General features: G+C 38.0%; 1 protein-coding gene across 1 annotated transcript in view; it reads left to right on the top strand.

The window, feature by feature from the left end:
* The window catches only part of glceb (glucuronic acid epimerase b), a 68,787-nt gene that overhangs the window by 4,573 nt on the left and 39,144 nt on the right, over window positions 1-25,070 (top strand). The gene's annotated exons all lie outside the window — the stretch shown is intronic.

Raw genomic sequence — 25,070 nt, 5'->3', positions numbered from 1 at the left:
CGGCTCGAAATGTTTTACATCACCTTCACCTCTTAGTAACTTTTGTTGCATCAAAGTTGTTGTTGTTAAGGTTACGAGAATCTAATCTGGTATGAATTTGCTGTTAGTTTTATGCAGTAAATGAGTAAAAATAAGTTTATTAATTGCTTGTCTCCAGGCATCTTTTTTGGAGCTGCAATATTACTCGATTAATCCGTGAGTCGATCGAAAGGAAAATAATATACAACTATTTTAATAATCCATGAATCACTTCAGTCATTTTTCAAACAAAAATGTCAAATATTTGCTGGTTGCCACTTCTTAAATGTGAGGATTTGCTGCTTTTCTTTCTCATTTATGACCATAAATGAAGGAGTCTTTGGGTCTGTTGGACAAAAGAAGCAATCTGAAGATTACACTTTAACTTTGGGAAACTGTGATGAGCACTTTTCATATCTTTTTGACCTTTTTATTTGACTAAACAATGAATCGATTAATTGAGAAAATAATGGCAGATTAATTGATGATGAAAATAATAGTTAGTTGCAGCCCTACATCTTTTAAAGCCTGGTTTTGCAGACCTATATTTAAACTACTTGACAGACTAAAAGCTGCTTCAAGCTAATTGGTGCACTGATGTGTATAAGCTGGTGAGAACATTTATATAATACAGAAAACAGAATAATGAGAATTGATGGAAAAAGTCATATATGGTTTATGGCTTCATTGCCAGCAAGGGCGTCTAGAAGTGTGCTAACAAAGACTTGCACACAAAACCTTGTTCCATAGAGTGTGTATTTGTACTATTTTTGAGTGGTGGCAGATTGCAATAACACAGGCAGAAGTTGGCAGCTTGCTAATTAGGCAGTCAGCTAATCAGAACAAAGAGTTTATAGAAATGCCTAAAGAAGACGGAGTATAACACTCCAATTTCACACTGTGAAATATTGCATAAATGAACACTGTGGAATAGATGATACTTTCTAATACTTTATGAAGAAGAGAGGAGAGTCTGAATGAAACCTATTTAGACCCAAACAAGTACCTTTGAAATCCATAAATCGCAGCACCTGGCAAAGTAATCCTTTAGTCACTGGTATTGATCAACAGCTCCTCTTAGATATATTAAGGCTATTTCCTGCTGTGGTGCAAATTGTTCCTCCTCCAGCAGAAAACACCAGCAGCAAAATGTTGTTGTAATCCACTTTAACACTACAGCTTTGTTCCATATACTTTATTATTTTATGATTTCAAGCTAATTTTTTTTGTTTGTGTAACACACAGTATTCCAGTTCAGGCTTTGTCCTTTACATACACATTATCGCCCTATAGATGCAGCTCTGATCTATGAGCATCTTGATTTATAGTTAATAGATTCTGATGTCTTTCAGTTAGAGGTTGACTGATTAAGTATTGGAGGAACTTGGCTGTGATGGTGGCCGAGGATTTAGTAATTGTTCAGACACTTAAGGATCCTGTATGACTCTTTGGAGAGAATTTGATGAGCTTTGGTTCCACTCTTACTACTCAGGCTTCTCAACTGGAAATAGTTACTTTCAGGGGAAAATAAAGGCTACATTTAAAAAAATAAATAAAAACAACCTGTGCCATATAGATTATAGATTTAGATATAGATTTGTTACGGTTAGTTTGATGTACAGTTACAGATTTGACCTATATAGTTTTTTTCGGGGCCAATACCATTACTGATTATTATAGGTACATTTGTAATTTTCTGCTACTTTATACTTCAACTCCTCGACATTTATTCAATATCTTTAGTTACTAGTTACTGTGCAGATTCAGATTATTCAGTTTTGCTAGGCTATTGTGACGTGTAACTAATCAAATCGTGTTGTGGGTGCGACATTGAGTGAGACAACAGAGTGGTGACTACACAAAGAGAGAGGATGCTGCAACAGACCAAAGTATTGCATTTTTAGATTTAATTCATTTTATCAGCAATGGGACACAACAAACACTGATGCCCATAACCGGAAAGTGCTTCTGAAAGAAATTCTCATGATTCTGGGGTATTTAAGATGTCACAGGCGTCGTCGTTGAACCCATATTACACATTTCAGTTTGTCATCTCCAGTAAATATTAATCATGGTAGTCTATCTGGTGATATCTGCTGAATTTGGCAGAGTGCAGTTTTATGTCACTGCTCTTTGATTTATTGTTGATGTATGTCCTTCCAAAGCCATTTGAGTCTCTGCTCTGATGAGTGCCCTTAATCAGCACATTTCACCAGCCTGCACGAAACAGTCAAGTGTCCTTGTGACTGGAGTTCTCTCTTCTTTTCTCTGACTGCGTGGTCTGTATAAAACATTGAGGAGCACAGGACAGTAAGCTGTCAATTGGTAACAGTGTTATATATTGAACTCTAGTCATTTTCCCCCTTTTATGCAGCTCTTGTACTGCAGAGTGGGAGCAAAGAAGAAACCAGATCTGCAACTTGTAGCATGTCCAGTCCTTTGCTGTGTACACTGTAGTAATTACTAGCCTTAAACCTGAGACCAGTGTCTTTGATCCACTGGCTCTCTGAATTATGCAGTTGCCTATAAAGGAATATTACTCCCTATTATTACACTGCCGAAGGTTTTTACCAAGTCGAAACATGTCTGCCTCGCCAAGAATCAACAACAGAAAGATCTCAGTCCAGGCTTGATTACATTCAGTATTTTAATGTGTGCATGACAGTCATCTGCCTGAACCATAATTTTCTAAAGAATTAGTCACTGTGTGGCACTTGGGTTAAAACATTTCTTTTGAGCAACAATTGATTTGAGGTTCACAGTCCAGCTGCTGTATGAATCCTCCCCTGCTTCTGCCAGCTGATTTAGTATTACTTATCATATTTTGTGCTTGGCTGCAACTACGAGTGGGATAAGATGCCAGCTGATACAGTTTCTACTGCCTTATTTTGTGATTTTTCTTTATTTTTCAAATTATACTAGGCCTTTAAAAAGAATTTAATTTTACGTCTATTGTTATCATCTAATTATACATTTACTTAGCTCAAAATAGAAGGCAAATGCAACATTTGTTTTCATATGTGTTTACAAGACCTCTTTTTGGAGTGTGTTTGTCATCTTAATTAGGCTTTAAAGGAAAGGTCTGCGTGAGGCTGAGTCTTTTCTCACACTCTAGAGGCTTTCCCATCTGTTTTCTACCAGCAGACCAAAAAGAGATAATGTTGACTAATTATTAGCAAAAGATATTTAAATATCATAAATTATCCTTTCTAATGTCCTCCGCATTCAGTTTTAAGTCGAAACCATCCTTACTGTGTTACATTTATGAGCTTTAAAGATCTATATGCTATTATATGCTGTCACACACTGAGTTAATAATCTTAGCCAAAAGTGACTCACTTCTTTTCTTAAGATGGCAGAAATATTGAGCAGAAACACCTACAATGAGACAATGGAGATTTTTCATCCAGCACAGATTTTTCTATAACCTTTCTACCAAAGTGGTTATACCTTTTTAATATCTTTTTATTAGGCCATTGTGGGCAGTGTTGCAAATCAGCAAGCTGGAGTGCTTTATTGCAATATTGGGTGGAGGGGATCTTTGCATCAGTGTGATGAAGTTGATTTGTCAAGCACTTCACTCATAGGATTAGCCAAAAACAGACAATCCCATCTGTTTATTTTATTATTTTCTCGATTAAATTGCCAGAATATGTCCTATAGACATAGCCTAGTCATAAGACACTCCTTTCCTCGACCACTTAGCTATCCTTCATGCCGAGGTTTAGGTTGGAGGAGATTTTGGGGGAGATTTTAACCACCACCCAGTGTATCTCTGTTCTGAAGGGCAAGGGGGCTTTGGGGTAAAAACTGGAAATGGGAATGATCCTGAATATCTTGATATACAGTATATCACTATTGTTATATAAATCGTGTATATCCAACATAAGACTCAACCCATATTGCCCACACCTAGTGGCAGGAGAGAGATTATCAGATGTTGGTTGTTTGTGACTAAGCTGGCAGATGGCAGTTCTACTGTTGAAGCTTCTTTTCTGGCTGAAGTTGACCAGAAAATCCTCTTTAAATTAGCCATTTTTCCTGCTCCTCACAGCCCACCATCCTCAAACCTGCTGTCTTGTATGAAGTCGCTTTCACATGTGAACCTGCACTTTCACACATTTTGCAAACAGGAGATAGTCCGTGTCAGACACGTTATCACCTACTGGAAATACTCTGTTTGGTTTAGGTTAGGGGTGACGCCTTGTTAGGGCATGCAGGAGGGTTAGGGTGTGTTTACCTATACCACATGTACGTGGACGCTTCTGCTTGCCATACAGGAAAGCAACATCATCAATATCATCATCATGCCAACTCTCTTGCTGTGAATTCTCTGTACAATGACCAGCTCTATTCTTTCATGGGCTCAGATGGACATTACACAGCCTTTGTTCTAGGGAGATGGCAGGTTGAAATTTGGTTAATGTGCGGGCCAACTGATTTCGGACATTTGCGTTCACACATACTGCTCCTCCGGGTAATGTCTGCAAAATTCAGGGTCGAATTGCATGTGTGAAAAGGGCTGTAGTTGTTCCTTTGAGACCCTTAATTGCCATGATTAACTTGAATGGCCTGTTTAGGGGAATGATAAAACGGCCAATTTTATATACACTTTACACCAAGGACCTTTGTTTGCATGTTTTATTTGACCCAGCAGGGGTTTGACCCATCTGGTTCTCTTAAGTCCTCTTGATGACCTTTCCAGGGAGTTTTTGAATAGCCAGTCAGATGGAGAAAAGTGTCATCTATAGGATGTTTGGAGCAACAATGCAGTTTGAAGTAATTTCTACCAAATTAGTTTCAAAGGCTTAAATGTTTGTAAAAATAAAACAATTGTAAAAGCATGAACAAAGATTGCATTCTTTTATTTTATAGCCTATATAAAATTGTCTTATTTTAGATTAAATCTCCTGCGAAGAACAAGTATACGTTAGAATTTACATACATGTAGAGACAAAATGTATGTAAATAATTAGAATATAATCATAGAATATGGATAAAATAAGTCTCTAATGCAAATTGTTCAGTCCAGTGCCTGTACTTTCCCTGATGTTTTCTCTCGTAATAGAATAGCACTACACCACTCCCAGCTTGGATCAGCTAGGTGTTAACTTTCCCTTTCTTTTGACATCAGTGCTTTCGTTGAAAAAATAGTGCTACATTAAATATAATACACCACTCACAGCCTCACGACTCCTACAAAGAAAATCTTTTATGTGTAGAGGAGCAAATGTTAAGAGCACAATGGCAACAGAGGAGAAAATAAAAAGAAGAATGCAGTATGTGTTGGTTAAGTTGTTTTCCTTTAGAATAGCACCCGTTTCAAAGAATAGTTAAAAGCTACTGTGGAAGTTGCTGACCTCAAGCTGTTCAACCTTCTTCCTGCAGAAAATGTCATTGATGTCTCTCCTACAGGTGGCCAATAGTCACTTTCTCTCTGCCCCACTGCTGTAGCTCAAGCTGAGATTTTTGTCTCGGTTTCAGACAGTCTCAGACAGTTTTTCTCTTTGCTTTATAATAGGCTAATTGACAAAGGGCTGCTTTATTTTGGCTACATGACACTTCTTAAAGCCTAAACTCCTGAAGTACAAACACCAGATCACTAAAACTGTTACAGTCTCTCTGATAAGTACCTATTTGATATTGGTGTTAATGAGCAAACCTATGGAGGATCATTTGTTTTTTGATTAAGTCCATGGTCGATTGCGCAAGGTTTCAATATTATAAACAAAGGAAGGGTTTGTCAGGTGAAGTTTTGATTGTATTAATTCCAGGATTAGACTACATGGTCTTTTTGCTTTTCAAGATAATTGTGTCAGATTAGGATAAGACCACAGGTTAATAAATTAATGCTGTGACTCAACAGTTGGGGGGAAAAAATAACTTCTTATAAAGCAGTTTTTTCTTGATGCAGAAATGTCAATAATTGGAAATTTAACACCCATTTCTCAACATCATGATAACCTGTAGAAATAATGTAAAACCATGCAGTATGTTCCTGAAAGTGGAACCAATTGGATGGTAACCCATAACAACATCATACATACATGACAAATTCACAACATGTGCGTCATGTTTACATTCTAAGCTGGGCTACTCCTTGAGTTTTGGTTTCGTGTTCATGACTCTGGAAGTAAACTCATTTGTTTATATTAATTATGGATCATTACAGATAAGCTGTCTTGAAAGACATAAGTAGACACAGAGTGATGAAAAACCTAAATCACGTAAAAATAGTCAAAGATGTTGATCAATATACAGAATTAATTGTTTTATAATCGCATTGTAGCTAGCGTAATTTGGTGGATAGACACAGAAGAGTACACCATGGACCCCAACCAATTGAAACGTGCTGACTTTCCCGGTGTGATTTAGAAGGACGTGCCAAAACTGATCTCACTGTTCCACTTGACAACTTATCTGTCCTTTCAGTGCTTCGCCATATTTACACATGTGCATGGAAGCTGGTTGGTTGAACATATGCTTTATTATAATTTTTACAAAGACAATGTCCTGTGACAGACTTGAACCTTGATATACACAGGAAATATATATATTCTTAATAACACTAGTACAGTAGAATTCAAAACCTTAGATAAACAAATGCACATGGTATGATAACCGTCAATTTTAATACCATGGTATACCCTAAAAACTGTATACCACTGCAGTCCTAACAAAGTCAAAGTAATCAACTGCTTGATAACCAGTAGACCTTCATTTTATAAAATAAGTTCTGGTTCTGAGGACACAGACAACAACAGCCATTCATTATGGCTGCTTTTGTTAACAGTTAGTCTGCATGTTTCTTGTCTAGTCTTCATTCTGTGATAATATTTGGCAGTGGATTGAGGGGGAGGTTGGATGAGTGCAGGCTCTCTGTGGGACACTGCTGTTGTAAACCCCTGCCCTGTGACCCTCGCAGTACAGCCAACCACAGCCTGCTTCAAAGGCAACATGCAGACAGCTTATGTCTGCATACTTTGGAGCCATAACCCCACCCCAGGCACCTTCCTCTATACCCCTCCTCTGTGCTAAATACCAACCACCCTGTACAACAAAGAAAGTGGCCCCAGTTGCCCTCAGGCACGCAGACAACAGACAGCAGATACAGGCCTATGCTCCCGCTCATTATTCATCATACTTTTTGGCTTTCAGCGAACAAGTCTTTCTGCATCTAACACTGATTTTTTAAAACATTTTTTATTGAGGATTTAGCCAAGATTAAGAGCTGGTAGATCCAAACAGGCTTTCCAAGGAATTGTAACACTCTACAGGGAGCGAGATGCTCTGGTTGGCTGGCTCATGATCATGTGTGGAGTGCTTGTGCCTTTGCCTTCTGTCCTATCTGTCACAGTGTCAGTACCCAAACCCAAGAACCCCACTGCCCCTTCATAAACATGGTTTAACCACACGCAAGCCAATAATGTAGTGCTGTTCTTCTCAGCCACGATAGTCTCTTGTGGTAGTCTGACTTGCAAGTGTCTCTTCAGTGGCAGTGAATCGAGATGCCACTGTGTTGTCCCCCAGCATGTCTTCTATGCAACCAAAGTTAATAACGCCCCTTGTGTTTTACTGATGGGCTGTATGCTTCTCACTTCATTTTTTACTCGCTGCAGACTTCCTGTGTCATTCACTTGTTCAAACAGTCATGGTCTATAGTGGAATTGAGGCAAAAAAATAACTTGGCACTTGCTATACAAACAGCATGTTTTCCACCCTGTCCTTGGGTTTTGGATTTTGTGCCAAATGACTGTGTATTGAAGTTTTTTTCTGCTGCTTTGTATTTTTTAGGCATTTAAAGTAGGCATGGGATGATAAGAAAATTTCATGTCATCAAAATATTCTTAAAACTTTAAAATGAAGACTAAAATTGCATTAAAACATACTAGAATCACTCTAACCTTAAATGTATCTAACATATTTATATTGCATCACAGAGAGGACACATCTTTTTTTTTTTTTTTTTTGTGTGAACAACAATCAAAGAATCTTAAATAAGTAATCATAAATCATAAGATGCTCCTGCCCAAATAAATGATAAATGAATGGTGGTCATCTCCCTGTCATTTTTTAGTTTGGAATCAGTAGTATTTATACACATCCAATTTAACTTGTTTTTGTGGGGGATGCAATATGCAAAACATCCTTATCTCTGGTCTCATGCACAAACATGAGTAGAGTATCGCTGCTTTTCTGAAGAAGAGAACAGGGGCATACCTAGGCTTGCACGGTTGCAAGACATCCACCACCCACTTTGAGGCAGGAGGGGGGTACTTTAGTCCCAGTCCAGTGAGGGTCCATCCCTGGTGCTGTTCTAATGGAAACGTAAATCAGGGCAGCAGTGTTTGACTCAGCTTGGCCAAAAGTACCAATTGAAAGGCCCCTATGGACTCCAGCAAAACAACATGTGTCTGCACAGGCAGCTTTAGTCTTCGATAAATTACTTCAAATGCTCATGATCCAAAAGCTTGGTCCAAAAGTAAACACAGAAAGGACCCCTTTTGATTTGCTAATTGAGGTCACTGCATAAGGATCTACTTCAGGGACGTCATCATAACTTGTACTCAGAATGGCCACAATTGTGGGAAAAAGACACGGGTGTCCTTTTCAATGCCAAGAAGACTAAATGAAACTACCTGAGCCAAATGCAGTGAGGTCTACAAATAAAACTGTATTGGCGCTATAATATTTAACTTGAATAAAGAATGATTCAAAGTACTCAGTATGGTATGTCAGGAGACTTGTGTTGACCCATTCAGCCACCTCAGATTAGACCTGCATCACTGTTTCGTTCTGAATAGGGCATTAAAAATAGGAGAAGTAGAGTCTCCAACGACAGTGACTCCTGCATTATGTAAGAGCTACAAAATTACTGAAGACCTGCACGTTTGAGCAGTTCATCGTGATATTGGTGCGGCTGAGTAGAAAGGGGTCACGATCATACTTTGTCCCTGCTTCAAAGAAGGACAGTGTGTGTTGCAAATGTACTGTGATTTTAATGATGATTAATGATTAATCTGTGGTTCTTTTGTCAAAGCAGGAAAGTAGTTGACGGAAAAATAAGTTAAACCTTGAAAGGCTTATTGTATTTTAAAAAGGAATTCTTTTCCATCCAGTTTCAAGCACGAAACCTGTGTAGTTAAAAGTCTCTGGGCTGCCATTTAAGAGCCATCCACTCTTACAACCCAATGTGGATTACGGATGTCTTAGTTAATAGTTTTAATAGCCATCTTTACAACTCCACACCCTCCAGTAGTGCAAAACTGGGAGCCTCTGAAGCCCTCTCATCCTCCCTGAACAAAATTAGCCTTCCACGACCCTCCTTTGCCGGGTCTCTGTGACAGTCACACTTGATTAGGCTTGCAAATGAAGTTTTCCTTTTTTAAAGGTAGGAGGCGCAACCTTGGCCCCAGAGACCTGCTAAGTCTTTATTGGATTGGTTGAACATTTTAAGCTATGAAGATGTCCCAACAGTGTTTTGCTGCAGCAAGTGGGCCTGCTTCATGCTCTTTTGTAGCCTCAAGTCTGGACACCGGATGGTCCCCAATTGCAAGTTAATTTGGTATTTTTCTGTAATTATCTGGTCCTAGTTAAAATGTCTGGAGTTTATTTATTTACTTCTCTGCCATAGTGCATTAGCTGTACTCTTGTTCATTTACTTTCCGTTGCTCCTTTCCCACCTACAAATGAGCAGGACATTTTTTTGTAATTTCAGCCGCCTCTCTGCTAATGAGCTTCTGCTCAAACTGGCAGGTCAAAAAGAGGATTTGAGTTGGAGTGAACTGGCTGAATTCAGACAACTTATGTATGTCCACAAAATTAGAATGCCATTTACAACATAACAGGGCAGCACAATAGCTCAGTGGCCTCACAGCAAGACTGCTCAAATCTGCTGCCTTTGAGTGGAGTTTGCTTGTTCTCCCCATGAGTGGCTCTCCTCTGGGTGCACTGGTTTCCTCCCACAGTTTGAAGACATCCAGATTAGGTGAACTGGAAACTCTAAATTGCCTGTGGATGCCACTCACGCGAATCAAACATTCAATGATTCAATGAGTTAAAGTGTTATTCATCTTGTAAGTGTCAGCAGAGTCCCAGATGAATGCTGTAAATCAGCGCTGGCTAGTGCGTTGTAGAGATCAGCTCTGGGTGAGAGTTGAGATGAGAAAGTGCCTTTGTTTCCAGCATTTTCAGCAAGCTTCAGTCGACCAGAAAAACACAAAAAGATTGGCTTTAAAAGAGATGCACAAAGGTTTTAAATTTCTTCTGCATCAGAATTTCGAGACTGATTGGCGAATTCCTCATGTGATTGGTCAAAAGCATGTACACTTTCAAAATTTAAAGTCTGTTTTCTTTGGTTTAGTGGTTGTAAACATAATAAATTCAGTGACTTGCAATGTTTGGGCCACTCCACATGTTGAAACCACAAGTAGAAGTACTATAATTGTATTGTTCCTGTCAGATAACATAAACCGCCTCTTTTTGCCCTCTTTTACCAGTGATCTCATGTCTTAGTTAATTTGATTGTCAATCTAGAGACTCTATTTCTTGCATAACAGTTTATAGATTCCTCTTTTTTAACATCTGCCTTCTCATTATTAATGCTGCTGAAGTTTACATATAAGCCATGCAAATGCTGACTGCAGAAAAGAGAGTGAATTTGCTCTCTTTAGAGCTCCACATATGAAGAAGTGCAGCTGAATAAATAGGCTTTGCTGTACCATCAAAGTACAGGCATGTCTCCTCTCCCGTGTGTCTCCACACTGTACTGTATACCACCAGTATCCATGCCTGAGAAGCACATTTGCCATTTAGCTCAGCTCTGACAGCCCTGTTAGCAATGACGAATTTGATGGAGCATGCTTATCTCAATGTCATATCTCCAACCAGCTTTATCCATCTGATGTAAAAGGGACTCTGTTATTGTACAACCAAGGGAATAGCCTTGTATGTGTGGGATGATGTAGTGAACTGATCTGATGAAGTATCTTTTAAATAAGAAAAAAATGTAATCAAGTGCAGTTATTTTGCAAACTTCAATCTGCGTTTTGTTGTTGGTTATTTAGGTTTTTGTTAAATGGCATCATTTCGTGGTTTAATGTAATGACCTACAGAGGCAGTTTCCTGTGTTCACACAGTGGAAGAGGTCGTTAACGTTTCTACCTGCAGTAAAGAAATGCATACAGCACAACTATGGGTCTCTAGCTACTCCATATATAATATAAACTCCAGAGTTGACTCTATATTGAGCAGTAAATTGAGATTTCAGACACTAAGAGGTGTAGTGTTGCATGAGCCCAAGTATTGCATCTATACAATACAATGCATTGCATTGTGGGAAATGCCATGGACACCAAGGGGATATTTGAGGGTGCTATATTGAGCATATACATCACACTCAAGAATCTGGCCACTCAAATAAAATTGCAGAGGGTAAATGTAGTGCACTATACACTTAGAGGCCACTTTATTAGGTACGCCTGCACAATCTATTATAATTAAATACAACAGCTCTGCTGTAAATTCTACCTTTACAAAGCTAACAATGTTCAGCTTTGTCGATGTCATTGTAAAGGTGTTAATTTAATTATGTTTATGACTGAAGTCATAGTTATAGGTTGGAATGTACTGGATTATTCTAAGAGGTGTTTCTCATTTTTTACGTCAAGAGGGAGGGATATTAGAAACAGCTCTGACACACTCTGTTAAAACACCACCATCAACTACCACCTTAGTGCTTAAGGTTATAATTGAATTATAGCTCTGTGATAATATCAATGAAAGCAAAAAATCTAGGTGTCCTAAAAGAAGACTTGATGGCAGAATAGTTGTGATGGATTGGAATGTGTAGTTAATCAAAGGGATTTTGGGCACAGCCTGTGATTTGTTTTTTACTTAAGTGCTCTCTTCTTAAATCCAAAATAAAACCACACATTGAAGAATGCTGTTTTTATTTGGCAAGCACTCAAGAGTCCGATCTGAATTTAAGTTGTAAACTATCCTATCCAATGTGTCAGTTCCCACCAGCCACAAGAATAGAGAAAAGAGCTACGGCTGAGCTGTGAGCGACACACACCTTGGGCCAAATCTATAAACAAGTACATGCACAGAAAACTTGCATGTGATGATTGAATGATAATGTGCTATAAATAGCCATATGCATGGGTAATAACTGCTGCTCAGGCATTACTGGAGAAACTCAACAATGTGACACAGTGGGTGAAACTATACAGCTTATTTTTCCATTCTTCTCATTTTTTAAAAGATTGTTGGAGCAGACGCATTCATGTGCAAACATGTGATTAAGATCATGTCTGAATGAGAAGAAATCTGGCTCCTATATACGTATGAGCACAGCACCACAATGACTACTAAAATAGAAACATGGGTACAGCTTTATAAATCTGACAAGAAGTCATATGTTTGTCTGTTTCTATCCTTTGTGCATACAGTCTTAGTTTTACATATTTGGCCCTTCATCTATTTTTGCCAGTTTTGCCCCGAGTCTCAGAATTACAGTTGGCACCAAATGAAAATACTTTCATACATTTCATATATCAAATGTACGATTTAGGCTTGCCATGGTAGTCGATGTTACCAGTGTTGCAAAATGGTCAGACATACTCCTATAACATTGCTTACCCACCACCCCAGCATTTTGCTTTTTTTCTTCATCAGTACTTTGTTGGAAGACCAGCAAAGACCACCAATAATGAACTGGAGGTGTCTGCAGCGCAAGATAAGGAGTCATATTTCACTGATCGCTTTAGAAGTGGAAGGAGAATTGAAAAACGCCTATTTGGCAATATATTTAAACCCAATTGCTAATGAGGGAAAATAAGTTGGTTACCTCACTGAGAAGTTGGAGATGTCACTGTCACTGGCAGCTCCTTCTTGTTCCATTACTCCCACAGACTGTATAAAACTACACACTGACATATTTCAAACTGATCCACTGTCAACAAATGCAGAAAATTAGTCAATTTTTGTCATTTTTGATGAACGATAGTGCTAAACTCACTACAGTTGTATTTCCTGTGACTAGCCTACTTCATATTAAAAGTCAACTTGTATTATGCCAGTTTGTGAACTCAGTTTTAATGTGAAGCTGCAGTAGAAGGAAATGTTCCATTTGAATTAGCAGTCAATTAAGACAGCACTCTACAGATAGTGAACATCTTTTCTTGTTTAAAGCCTGGTGGTGACACTGGTTTTGTCAAATTTTGATTAGCTGGTGGGAAATTTACGTCACCACTGCAACCCTTGTATGATTACACACACACACAGAGAAAGAGATTTTTTTTAGACACTTCTGAAATGCTTCCAGTGGACATTTGGATCATGGCACAAGTGTTACAGCCAAGCCACATGGACGTTATGGGTTGCAAACTGAGAAGAGTGGATAGACTTGTGAGCAGTGTCAAAGAATTGGCATGGCCTTGTTGTACAATCTGTAAGTCTAGAAGATTACATCCTGAATCACTAAAATGACAAGCAAACGGTAGTATAATAGCCACAGCATATTCTCTTGCCATGTAAACACATATGATGTTGGCCTAAGGATAGACTGAGAGTGAAGGAGATGGCCTAAGAGCTACAGAGAGAGGTTGAAGGGATTTATCCGAGAGCAATTACAGGGAAGAGAGAAAACACAAGATTGACAGGACACTGCCGCCCTGACTGGGGTAATAATTTGCTTGGAAAGGCCACTTATAGGTAACCCTGCAGACTACAGCAAAGACGAGCTCTGCTGGAAGGAGACATTTTCACATCGCCTCAAGGCTTTTAAGGCATTCAACCTCATTGCTGGATCGCCCTACAGACTCTTGACATTTCAGGTACATTCGTTAGTTCGGTGCGCCAAGATGCTTTACATATTAAATTTCACAACAGACACTTGAGTAACTCTACTGTGAGTGTTAAAGTCTTGACGTGTAGTATTTCTCAAGTTGAATATGACAGTCTGAGATGTTTTAACTGAAAACGGCATTACTATAAAGCCTACCTCAAGGTCAACAACCTGTTTTTCTATGACTGAAGGAAGGTCGTATTGCAAGAGACATATTATCAGGCAAAATTTCTCTTTTTTTTCTCTCTTTTTGCAAAGTGATGGTTAATTTTCTCAAAGCAACAGGAGTGCTGTTATTACGTCATTATGTTTGGCCTAGAGTCACACCAAGAAAAAAAACAGTGTGTCTTTGTCTCATGTAATCTTTCAGCAGGAACTTGCTGTTCCTGTAATTATTCCAGCAAAGACTGCTGGTTATCTATTTTCATTGGGAACCTGACCTTAGATTCCTCACTTCATCTCCCACACAGCAATCATAGAAAGGATATCTGCTTTGCTTCCTGCGTCCGTTTCCTCCTCTTCCTCAGACAGAAACGGTATCTTTCCATCCCCTCCTCCGCTGGGAAGTTAACAGCATTGAGGATGACAGGCTGAAAACAGGAAGTGAACCTTGAATAAGGTTGCAAAAGTCTTCAAAATGAAAACTCTCCAAGGGAATTAACAGGAAATCACAGGAATAAAAAATTGATTTATAGCTGTTATTTGCTCAGGCTGTATTGTCTTGTGCATATAGAACCATATCATAAGCAGAAATGACTGTCAACCCTTGCAATAGAACACAAAAAAATAAAACAATTTAGTTGAGATGAACTTTGAGATGCACTTTAAATAAACAAGTGGGCTCATTTAACTTCAAACTTCAATTAAACGACAACGAAAAACATTCCCCATGACCCCCCTACCAAAAAAAGAATGTAAAAAGATTAATTAAACAGAATTTGCATGCTCCATTAAGCTACATGAAAAAGCTAGCTAGAAAAAACAACTAGAAGGTATGTAATGGATGCAGAATATTTTACAGATTAGCAAAACTTAATTTGTCTAAAATGACAGCAGTGCACTAAAACGATAAACATCACTAGAAATTTAAGTGTTATAAATCACCCCAAGCATCTTTTTTTGTATTGTGATTTTTAAACCCAAAAGTTTTCATATCGGCCAATATCTATAACATATACAACGATACTGATATATCTGTGATAGGCTAATACATGATATGTGGTTGGGCTCCAAAAATGACATCAGTGCACTGAAACCGTCAACTTCACTGGGTATTCAATAGTTATAAATTACCTTAAGTATCACATTCTGCATTATAATCTCTACAAAACAGGGTTAATCTCTGCACATGTCAGACAACATACAGGCTGATATCAACATACTTGTAAAAGGCTAATATCAGAAGGTAATATCAGGTCGACATTTGTGCTCTAGCTTTTAGTCAGTTAAAGTTGGTACTTCGAACCCAAACCAAATTCACTATTTAAATGTACAATTTTTATATTGAAATCCATGAATTTTCTGGGAATATATTGACCCTTTGCAACCCTAATCTTGATCAATCAATCAAATCAATGTTCATATGGTCTTCAGCTGCTTCCTTTTCTTTACAGAGCAAAGAAGCAGTAGTGCCAAGCTTTAAAGTGCGAAGCAGCACGGAAATGTAACTTATTTATTAATGCAGTGAATGTGCTCTGCCGTAGCACATTACTGGAAGTGAGACAACTAAATTTGCCTTACTTGAGTGTGCCTGTTATGATAAATGACCTGAAACATTTTGGTGTCCCACTTTCCCCCTTTTTTCTATTTCTGTCCTTCTTGTACAATTGGTCTTTTCAGTCAGAAGTCTTGACATTTTAAGAGCAAGACTCTGATTGAGGAATAATGATATATGCAGAATTCAGAGGGGAGAAGAATAACCTCTGCCACGCTCCTCTCTCTCACAAGCCCTTTGTTCCCATGTCTTTATTTCTTCATTCCGTCATATCTGCTAGAGATTGAGCGATATATACCATCAAAGCCTTTTTGAAGCTTCCCACTCTCTTCCAAAATCCTTTTGATTTCCGACAGCATGAGCTGCTTAATATTCCAAACTAGTCGGTGGCCTTTTCAGAGAACTAACAAGGTTCTGAAGATGCAAGTCTTGTCTTCATGTGAAAGGCAGCTGGGGCACAGTCCTCTGCTTTTTCAGAGCTCACACCGAGGTGTCTGTGCTACTAACAAGTTCAAAGCTGTTCGTCAGATACACAGAGGCTGGTAGGACATGTTCTCATGTCAGTTGTCTTTCTGTACTTTGACTGCAAGAGGTCCCACCCTCTGTCCTTTCAAAGACGAGATATGTGTTTCTGCACTCTAGGTATGTGCTCTTTATTTTTATTTTTTGGGTCGGGGAAGAAAAAAATAAGATGATTGAGATGATTGTGCTGCATTCTGTTTCACAATGATGCTCTCGTTTTGTCTTGTGTTTCTGTTACAGCCATGCACTTTCGCCCCTCCCTAAAAGCTCAAACTCTTTCTCAGCCAGGCTGTGGCATGTTTAGCTCAGCTCACTGCAGTCAAGTGAGCCATGGTTTGCGAAAAACTGGTAAACCCAACCACGGTTAGGATTTTGATGCTTGTTTATCTGTGTTGTTGTTGTTGTTGTTGTTGTTGTTTTACCAGTGCCTGGAGCAACTACAAATGAAGAGAGTCGCTTTTCAGAAATCCTTTCTCACTCTTTACTTACTAAATAAAAACTACATTTTAATACAAATCATATATTGAACAAGTCTTTATATTTTATTATAATCTCATATTATCATACTGCACATCCTGCTGATTATAAGTAATGTATTAATTTTGTTTTTGTTTGAGTTTTAGACCAAATCACCATGACGTTGCACATAGAAAACTGGCGGTCCATTTGCATTTCGGAGATATGTGAAATTGGCAGACTTGTTTATTTCTGTTGTAATCTTCAGCCCTAACTGTAACTTTTAAAGGATATATAGTAAAACATAATGGTACGATCTGACGTTTCTATTGTGCTTTTATGTACTGTGTTGTTTAACTAGTGTTTTTGATATCTACCCAAGAGCAACATCTCGGACTAATGGCTAGTTTTGGGTATTGAAGCTGTCGTTTTCTTTCGGTAAACAAGGTCTCCAAGTTATTGCTTGTGAAAATGTCGTTATTGTTGAGATATGAAAGCATTAAACATGCACTTTAGATGAATAAGATTCATACACTAAAATATCACCATGGAAAAAGACTTACGTACGTGATCATAAACAAACAATGTGATTCGTTCTATATTTAAAGTTATATTACATTCACGGTTAAGTGTTCTTTCTGTTTAATAAATGCATAATTTTTCTAAAGTCAATCATTTTTAATCATGTAAAATTATTGTGATCTCAATGTTGACCGAAATAATAGCGATTATGATTTTGGCATGATGAAGCAGCTCTAGGAAACAGTAGTTTGTGTTTGGTTTTAGAGGTTTGGTTAAGTTTTAGAGCTGAAACATTTAGTTGATTATTTGATTAGATTATCAACAGAAAATTAATCGGCAACTATTTTGACTTGAGTAATCGTTTCAATCATTATTCAAGCAAGTGTTTCGCAATCGCTGGTTCAACAAACCAACAAAACAATCGGCAGATTGAATACATGATTAGCCTAAACTCTGGGCTAGCAGCAAGATTAAATATCTGTGGCACTCGTGGAAAGCACTTTGGTTGTTGTAAGTTTAGACTTTCAGCTTTCGCATACTTAAGGAGATAATGAATAATTCCTGTTCCTTATCTGCTGTATTGCCATTACTAAAGTTTGTTGTTTGTTTCAGTCACTTTGCTGCGCCTTGAACTTATTGCTGGAATATGATAGTAAAGTCTTTACATTGCCAGCTTTTGCCTATAAACATGAAAAAGTTCACGGGAGAGAGCACCACAGAGTCTTGACAGGCACCATGGGTATTTACTCAGCTTCCCAAAACTTCCAAACTCTTATTTACTTTCATCTTGGCTTCCTCTTGCAAGCTTGTCTTTGCAGCCTCCCACTCCAAGTCTTATCCTGTCATCCTGTTTCTTCAGTTTGGAGTTGGAGTGCAAAGCAGGAGTGGCTCTCAGAGACGCTTCAGTTTTCCAGCTTCTCTCTTTTGAGCTGTGTTTGTGCACTGACTCCACCTGCCTCCCCAGAGCCTGTTGGTGCTTGTTGCCTCAGCCTTCAAATGTGTCTCTCTAACACTGATATTAACGTGATCAAATGAGTCAATGCAGAAAGTATCTAGTAGAGTGTATTTAACTTTAAAGGGTAACTAATGTATGCTGCTATAGGCTAAGGTTTTTTTGGGGGGAATTAGGAAATCTAAAATTGTTTCTGCATGGGAAAGAAGAGAGCAAATAGTGGGTGAACAGCTGCACCCAGTTTGGGTGTAAGTCTCTGAAACAAACCCACATTTTTTCACAGGCACAAAAAGGGAGCGACACAGCCCCTAAATATATGCAAAGCACCACTACCTAACATCAGAATTTACTGTTTATATTCCTGAACACTTGTGACAGCCACAACGCATCTCTCAGCATGTGATGCAGACCAACTGAAACCGTCTTTGTTCACTAAATCCAGTGTGAAAATTACCCTAATGTTTTGAGAGTTGGGAGAGGTTGGCATGGGGCCCGTTCTTTAGGAGAATATGCCTAGCACTGGTGACTAGCACTGGCCCCGAGGTTTGAGGCGTTTTAATTGAGCTCATTGATTGAACTAACGTTGGCTGCTGAAGTTAGAAAAGCGAAGATAGGGGCTCGAATTTTTCTAGGGTGAAGTACTTTTGTTGGCTATGACTTGAATTTTGGTCTTTGCAAATTCCTTCAGTTTGAATTGGAGCTTTATTAGTGTAGAAGCATTATATTTTCATTGCAGTCCATAAGATTGTACCCCAGATCGCCTCATTTTTATCACATTTGACAGGTCATTATGAATAGGTTATGAGCAAGAGTTTCAGTTACCTCTTCAAGAGTGCATGTTTTATTTAACCTTTAGATATAAAACATGCATAAAGTAAATTAATCTGAAAAGAAACACGTTATCTTTTGTGTCACATCCAATAATAACAAATGTTTTTTATTTTTCTTTGTACACACACATAAGAGAGTCCACACAAGTATTATATTTGTTTTGACTCTGCACTCAGATGTCTGTCTTCCGAGTTTTCCTAAATATCTATTTTCAGCTACATAAAACGTAAAAGTTTACATGTGTTCAAAAGGCCAAAATGCAGAGAAAAAGCTACATTTTAAGAAATATCCGCGTATGTGGACAGAGCCATACATAGGTTCTGCACTTTGCCTTTTTAGGGGTATTTTGCGTTAGACCGATGTTGTGATATGATAAAATTTTGCAGAATCACTGTATAATGATATTATTGTTATCGCGGGCAATGTATCATGAATAGTATCAATAATTAACTCCCACCCCTAAAAAAGACAGTATCTGGAATAAGAGCAGGCTATTTCTAACCCGCAACTTCCTCCAACTTTAACTGTAAACAAATTGCCTCAGTCAAAATTGACTTTAGTTTTTTGGTTTTAGACAAAACTAGCAAAGTGCAGACATTGCCTGGGGTTTGGAGAAGTTTTTTCACATTAATTTAACATTAAATAAACCAGACAATTAATGCATTAATGCAAAAAAATCACCAAAATATTAGATAATGAAAGCAGTCATTAGTTGCAGCTCTAAACTCTTATTAAAATGAACCAAAAACCTTTAAACTGATAGTTGTGTTGAATCTCAATGTGTGTATCAAACTGCCTCTGGTTTATGTGCGTGTGCGTGTGCGTGTGCGTGTGCGTGTGCGTGTGCGTGTGCGTGTGTGTGTGTGTGTGTGTGTGTGTGTGCAAACAAGCAGAAGCAGAGTTGATGCAATGTCTAATAAGAAGTGATCACATTTAATCAGTTCGCTCCAGGTCTGCAAGCAGAAATCTCAATTAAACAAGCTCCTCACTTTGCAGATTTAGAATTCTTGGATATTGCTCCGGGCATCAGATGGTCAGTGATGGCTGGCGCCATGGTGGCATCAGTGGTGCGATCATTCAATGTTTGGCCAGCCACTGACTCCCTGGAGTAAATGGATGTATTATGAATGCCCAACAGATGGGCCTCCATCTCTCCTTTTAGCCCAACTACAAGTCCTGATAGATGTATGCTTGTGTCAGGATGGCAGCAAATGAGGAGCGACTAAAATAATTAATGACCTAATATCATTCTCAGTCAAGCAGCAGTAAAGGAAATATCCTCAGCCTAATGTTCAAAATGTATTCACAGGAGAGAGCCATAAAGTTGATGTTCGTGATTCATATGCAAGGTGTCAACCTCTTGCTTAAGAAAGGTCGATTAAATGGGACAGTATGTAAAGGCTATGAAAATGGTGTCAGTGCAGCACTAAGCTATGAGAGCCACATGCTAAGCCACCTTGAAGAGGAGCTGGAGTTCTCCTTGGCTTTCATCGCCCTTGATTACACACCCTCAAGAGATTATTTCTATAACCCAAACTTTATCCTGGTTCAACTTTAACTTTAGAAATCAAACTTCTTTGAAAGTAAATCATAAAAAAAACTCTTGAAGAAGAAGCTCTTTCACAACTCTTTCTTTTAATATTTTAGCAAATAGGTTAGCTATCATTTATATCATGGTCACAGAAGGAACCTATATCTGATAAAATATTTGAGGACTTATATTACCCTGTATAGACATCTGTTTAAAGAAAAGGACTGTTGTGATTAAAACAAATCCAGACCATAGCATTGTTGATATTTTGTCACAATCAAATAAAAGTACAGTAAACTGACAAAAACAATCACAATTTTAAATCCAGTCATTGTAACTTTGCTTTAAATGATGTATCTTTATGCAGCATTTCCTCCAGGACTTTTGTTAGCTTAACTGAGCTGCTAATCAATCACCTGCTGAGATAAATCAGACAGATCCGGATGCATTGCATTTTATTGTCAGTGTAGTTACCAGATAATGGCCTCATTTATTAAATACATAACCTTTGCTGTGCACCGCTGATTGATTTCCCTGAAGCTTAATCAGCCTAGTATTACACTCAGTTGCCATTTTCTTAGGCACACTTAGCCAAGAAGTAATGCAGTCTAATGCAACAGTAGTACAGTGCTTCTGTTATATAGCCGAAACTCATTGTCAAAAGTGGGGTTGACAAAATAATAGAAACAACTGTCACTTTAATGCAGCGCACCACAATGGCCAAAGTTTAATCAAGGTTTTCTGTTCTGACAATAAAGAAACATAACTTCTATTAAGGAAGGATTAAATGCAGGTTGTGTATTTGGTTGTTTTAGATTTAGTTAGATGTACCAAATAAACTGGAAACTGAGTGCATGTTTTTTTTTTTTTTTTTTTTTTTTTTTAAACATTTTTTCTGACATAAACCATATCCACATGGCAGCTATTTTCCTCTTCAGGAAGGGAAGCTTGAATGCTGGGATAATGTTAAGCTGCTGGGTTTCAGGTTAGAAGTCATATAAACAGTGGGAATCAAACAAATTGTTATCATTTCTCCACTTCTTGACTGACAACCATCTGAAAAGATGATTGATTTTGAAAATCTTAAGCGACATTGGGCCATATTTTAAGGTAAAACAGCATATATGATGACCCATTAGCTAACGTTAGCATTTTACCACTACCTGGCTAACTTACCATTTAATTATATCCTGGGGTTTCACTTCAAGGCTTAAATAAATTTGTCCAAGAGATATGTTGATATTTTAAAATGTATTTTTTTATGTCCTGTAATACCTTGTAACACTTTGTTTTAGTTGCTAATAAATTAGGAAGCGTTGAAATGATAATGAGTTATCAGATTTCTTATGTTTGTACAACTTGCAGCCTGGAAAAAGCAGTATGACATTTGGGCTTCCTTCCCTGAGCATGATATCAAAGGAAAATGGCCGCGTTTGAATTATATGGGGGCACTTCATTTCAGGCGAGATGACATACCTCCACAATAAACCACTTGAGGGAAAACCATTATATTTTATTGATACTTACTGTATAATCTGGAAACAACAGTTCTGAAAAAACACAAATAGGCATCATTAGGCTTTGTTCCATTTTGCGGGTTGAAACATTTGTGCAGATTGCCAGAAAGAAATTGCTAATCATCATTGTGAGCATGGGATAGCTTAAAGAGATTCCTAATTGAGATTCACACTTACACATTCAGCTCTTTTGACAAGTGTTTATTGAAAAGCAGATAGTGCTCCCTGTGCGATGGTCCCTTTGGTTTAACACAGATGCTTGTCATTTTGAATGGCTACGCATCACATTAAGTATAGATAAGTATGTTATTCCTGACTATCTGACTTTGGCTTCTGTATAAGTGGATGCCTGTGCGGTGGCTCAGCTGAGATGCTAATTTAAGCAACACAACACCATATCCAGATGTTCAGAGTGAAGAGATATCAAGATGAAATGTTGCCTGGAAAAAGCCTGGATGGCAGGAGTGGTGCATGATAAGCTCCAGGAAGAATGAGCTGGTCCTGGCTGACGCTTACTCTCATTTTCTTCTTCTCACCATCTGCCTGCAGTACACCTGACTCAAAGAAGCATCAGTACGCCCATACAGTAGCCAGGGAATATTGATTAAGACTGTTGACATTTCTACTTCCCTTTCACTCTGGCTGGGTACAACATGTGCCATCCTTCAGGTGAAGGTTACACACTCAGAAACACACACATTCTCTCTCTGTGTCATCACAGTGTAATAATGACAGAATATTTCATTAAAATGTATTTATTTTGTTTCACAAAACAAGCCTATGCAATATAGATACTATATGCATGATGTAGATACAGGTTTAACATAAATTACCTTTAATTATTTTATGAATTGTGCTTCTTTAGCCAGCGTTAGGGTACAGTGAATCAGTGAAATCAGAAAAAAGGGTTGCAAAGCTCCTCTCTCTTGATACTTATTTGTAGCAGACAAGCTGTTGTGTGTTAATGATGGATAGATGGAGTTTTAGTTCGACTGGGCATCAGCACTGTAATTTTTCACTGTTATGTCCTTCAGATCCATCTTCAAACTGTAGTTGAGAGAGAAGACACTGAAGAAGAATATAAACTTTCAGATTGATTGATTTGGGATGCAGTAGCAGTGAGTGATGCTCTGTACTGTTGTCCAAAATATCAATATATTTGAATATTTAAAAACATATCAGTACTCGTTTTTTTGCAGTATCAATACACCAGTAACAGCTGTGTTTTTTCGCTCTCCTCTCTGTCAGGGAGTTAACACATTCACTGCTGTAGTGCCCACATAGCCCAACTTCCTCCAGAAGAGAATAATTGACTAAGATGCTTGCTGTATTCATCTTTTAATAAAAAATCATCAACATTTTATGCCCTCGATGTCCCTATGGTATCAAACATAGAATCAAATATCTGCATTAAAATGTCTTGAAACAACTAGATCCTTGTTATATATCTTGAGTTGTGTAAAGGGATGCCCGATATATATCTGGTCGATATTGGGAAATTTATATTATCGGTCATTTATCAGTATCAGTCAACTTTATAGCCGATAAATAGAGCAGGTAATAGTTTGCCAAATTGCTAAATAAGTGCAGCATCTAGGCACTTGAATGCAGTAGGTGGCAGTATGCACCTGTAAAGCTGGTTTGCAGTCTGCAAATAAACACAAAGAAGAAAAAGACAATTGTGGCGTGTAATTATTTCATCAGCAATGGTGGTTGTTTGACAATGAAGACAACAAATCCCATCATGCAACTTGCATGTTTTGGTTAATTTTAATTGAGGGAGCCCTTGTGGCAGAAATAATGTCCTATACGTTTAACTTATTCCTAATCATCTTGCATTTTATTGCAAAATGTTTCTGTTTTTGTTTTTTTTGTCCATTTCCCCTTCATCGTCTTTTTCTTTGTCATCCCTCCATCCATTTCCTCTTCAAGCACTGTAAAACTGCACTGGGCCATGCAGTGACAGAAGGAGCCGAGCTGATTTCATTTCTACAGTATCTAATTTAAGTGCTTTGTCAATAAGCACATTTCATAAAAAGATCAATATACTCTCTTTGATGTGGCAATTTAGCACCTTCTTTAGTTTAATGGCCTGTTTCAACAGGGGCTGGAAATACATTGGTGAGATTAATTGCAGAGTAAAGTATCCATGTCACTCTCTGCATATTTGCACTGATAGATTGGTTGTACATTAATGACCCTGCTGTCGGAAAGCCTATAAATTCATCATGCCTGCAATTACAAAATATGTATTTGTTTCCTCGTCTTAATTTATAGAGCATCAGTGTCAGAATCTATGGGGCATTGATTTAAGGTTGTAATTAGCCACAGTGAAAAAGAATTACACCAGTTAATAATTTTGTTTCCCTCAGAAAAGTTTATATTGAAAAGCTGCTTAGTGTGCAGGAACAATCGATCACAATTTCCTCCGGAAACATTTAGCCTTTTAAAGGATTTCATGTGGAGTGTGGAGCCGGTTTAGGCCGAGATGCAGAATACAGAGAACATCATTCTTCTGCATGATTATCAACTATGACTAAAACGTTCTAGTCTCCACCCTACTGTGATCCTGAATAGCAATAAGCACGCATTTGACAAAGATGTAAATCAATGTTATTAAGTAACTAATGTCATTGTGTCTGTGGAACCACTTTGGTTGGCTTGTGTGTAAGGAGCCACACAGCACTTTAGACCAGTTGTTCCCAGTCTGGGAGTCAGGACCCACAGAAGGAGTCACAAGATGAATCTAGAGATCGCAAGATAAGGTGGGAAATAATAAAGCACAGAATTCACATAGTGTATTTATATGTTTGTTTGGACTTCTATCTTATTTTTTGTGGTGAAATACAGTACAGAAGATTCATTATTGTCACATGCAATCATGCGCAATACAACGCAGTGAAGTTTATTCTATGGATTTGATTTCTCCCTGAGGAGCAGTGGACAGCCAGCACACAGCTTAGCATCATTATCAAAATGATAATTTGCAACATCCAAATCGCAGAAGCTGGGAATATTGACATCGGGAAAATTTGTCACAACTAGAGTTGGGATGATGATTATTGTGGATCACAATACATACACTCACAAAAATTTGATTGTGGTGAATTTTCATTAATAACGATCAACATCCTCAAATGAATGACTTGAAAAAGCTG

The sequence above is a fragment of the Pagrus pagrus genome (genome assembly GCF_965226575.1).
Source record: "Pagrus pagrus genome assembly, chromosome: 1".
NCBI lineage: Eukaryota > Metazoa > Chordata > Actinopteri > Spariformes > Sparidae > Pagrus > Pagrus pagrus.
The sequence above is the reverse complement of the archived record's forward strand: the minus strand, read 5'-3'. Positions and strand labels throughout refer to the sequence as shown.